This window comes from Pogona vitticeps, chromosome 6 (assembly GCF_051106095.1).
Source record: "Pogona vitticeps strain Pit_001003342236 chromosome 6, PviZW2.1, whole genome shotgun sequence".
NCBI classification, from domain to species: domain Eukaryota; kingdom Metazoa; phylum Chordata; class Lepidosauria; order Squamata; family Agamidae; genus Pogona; species Pogona vitticeps.
In genome coordinates, this window is record NC_135788.1 from 87,089,327 (window position 1) to 87,092,371 (window position 3,045).

The window sequence follows — 3,045 nt, forward strand, 5'->3', positions numbered from 1 at the left end:
GGGTGTGAGATTTGTTTCAGTGTTGCCCCGAATGCATGTGCGTGACTGTGCTCTGCTCTTCATGCCGACTCTGTTGGGTGAAGAGGGCAAAGGAGCTTCAGAACTTGCAAATTAGAGCCAAAATAGATGAGGACATCCTTCTTTTTTGGCTGGCTTTTAAAAGAAATAAAAATTGGGGAAACAAATTTGGAAGGTGCAGTCAAGACCAGAACGGGTATAGAGAGGAGTATTCACCTCTCTCTTCCTGCTAATTGTACACTAAAGGACTCCCCCCACCCCCACCGCCGCTGCTTTCTCCTCATGTGTGGGGAAAGTGTGGAGGCCATATGTCTTCTTTCCTCACAGGGAGGAAAGCAGCTTGTGTGAGTGACTTTAGTAAACAAGAGGAGAGGGAGTTAAAGCTCTCTCCCTGCATTCTGTTCCTGATCACAGTTTCCTTTTTCATAAAAAAAAAGATTGAGGAAATGAGGCATACCCTGTTTTGTTCTCCACTGCATATCCCTTGCAGGCCTAAGTCCAGAATCTGTTTAAGTTTTAGGATAAGGTAGAAATGGCTGTTTTTAAAAACAAACAAAAGGGATATTGAAGATTCTGTCTCCCACTGTTGTCAGAACAAGGAAAGCCACAGGTATCTGTTGAGGGCACTTTGAAATCATGTATTGCTGTGTCATGAAAACTCCGAGTTGGTCTTCAAACTAAGGAACTGCTGTGAATGTTGAATGCACGTCTACCACAGGCATGAACTGAGTTTTTACACTCCTCTGCTTCTGCTCCAGAGATGTCAAAACAGAATGATCAGTTTGCTGAGAAGGTAAAATTCACCAGCTTCACTGGGAGAAAACTAAACTTGATTAGATTGGTGCTATTAATGTGTCAGGAAGGTTGGAGAGAGGTGTGGTATAGACATAATGTCTAATCTTTCAATTTTAATATATTGTACTTCTCATGGCTTACATGCACACATTATCCCACACAACCTTCTTCTTCATAATAAACACAAAACAAGAATAGCCTTGATAAACTGCACAGCAATGGCAAGGTTTTGAAAGAACAACCTGACAGCAAAATCATAAGCGTTTTTCCTCAGGAGAGTTCCAATGTTTTTAATGGGTCTTTGTTGTTGTTTAGTCATTAAGTCGTGTCCGACTCTTTGTGACCCCATGGACCAGAGCACGCCAAGCCCCCCTGTCTTCCACGGCCTTCCGGAATTTGAACATGGGTCAAATTCATGTTGGTAGATTCAATGACAGTGTCCAACCATCTCGTCCTCTGTCGTCCCCTTCTCCTCTTGCCCTCACACTTTCCCAACATCAGGGGCTTTTCCAGGGAGTCTTATCTTCTCATGAGATGGCCAAAGTATTGGAGTCTCAGCTTCAGAATCTGTCCTTCCAGTGAGCACTCGGGGTTGATTTCCTTCAAAATGGATATGTTTGATCTCCTTGCAGTCCAGGGGACTCTCAAGAGTCTCCTCCAGCACCACAATTCAGAAGCATCAATTCTTCAGCAGTCAGACTTCTTTATGGTCCAGCTCTCACTTCCATACATCGCTACTGGAAAAACCATAGGTAGACCTTTGTCGGCAAGGTGATGTCTCTGCTTTTTAAGATGCTGTCTAGGTTTGTCATCGCTTTCCTCCCAAGAAGCAGGCGTCTCTTAATTTTGTGACTGCTGTCGCCATCTGCAGTGATCATGGAGCCCAAGAAAGTAAAATCTGTCACCACCTCCATATCTTCCCCTTCTGTTTGCCAGGAGGCGATGGGACCAGTGGCCATGATCTTAGTTTTTTGATGTTCAGTTTCAGACCATTTTTGCACTCTCCTCTTTCACCCTCTTTAAGAGGTTCTTTAATTCCTTCTGCCATCAGAGTGGTATCATCTGCATATCTGAGATTGCTGATATTTCTTCCGGCAATCTTAATTCCGGTTTGGGATTCACCCAGTCCAGCCTTTCACATGATGCATCCTGCATATAAATTAAATAAGGTTGGGGATAATATACAGCCTTGTACTCTTTTCCCAATTTTGAACCAATTTTGTTCCATATCCAGTTCTAATTGTTGTTTCCTGTTCCACGTATAGATTTCGCAGGAGATAGATAATGTGGTCAGGCACTCCCATTTCTTTAAGAACTTGCCATAGTTTGTAAATTTGTTTCAAATCCCAGCCTAACTGACTGATTCTTGTAAATCCAAAAGTCTTGTTGGCAGAACTCAGCAAGGTAGAACCTGAAGCCTTGCCCAGCTCAAAAGCAAGAAGGAGCAAGAGGGTTCTCTGCTGTGTCCTGAGTTGAAGAGAATTGGGACTGATTGGTTTAAAGCCGAAGGAAGCAGACGGGTGATTTTTGGACAGCAACTCTAGGAGTCATAGTTCAAAACAAAAAAATCTGCACACCTCTGGTTTGAGGAATTATCTGATTTTCTGTCCAAGGTAGTATACAATTATATATATATAATCTATATATTATAATATTATATTATTTTATAATTATATATTTTAAAAAACAGATTAAAGTCAGTTTTAAACATTACAAGTCAGGTGGAATTAATATAGTTTTGGCCATGCACGGGAAGCTCAGAAAGGATGCAGACAGCCGGACTTCCGTTGGAAGGGAGCTGGAGATTGGAGATGTTACTGCCAAGAAAACTCTGTCTTGGATACTCACTTACCCTCAGGGTGGTGATACAGAATGGGGCCTTCACTGAAGATCTCAAATTCTGAGCAGGCTTGTTTAGAAAGAGGCAGCCTTTCAGTTATCCTTGTTTCAGCCTGTTCCTCTATCCGAGAATTGTGTAGTTGGGACTTTCCCAGCAAAGAGGGAGAGGAAAATTAGAGTAGCAAGAGGAAAAACAACAAGAGGGGGAGAGTGTAAAAAGCAGTCTTTCCCTCCCCACAAAAAAACCCTTCAGTGATTGGTCACTGCAAGCCACCTCTATGCCTCCTGTTTATTTGTGGGTGCGGGGGGGGGGGAATGGTGTTGGAGCTTCCCAAGGCTTTTGCTGGCTAATGTGCTAAAAACCAGATTGCACAAGGTAAGGGGACGAAAGAC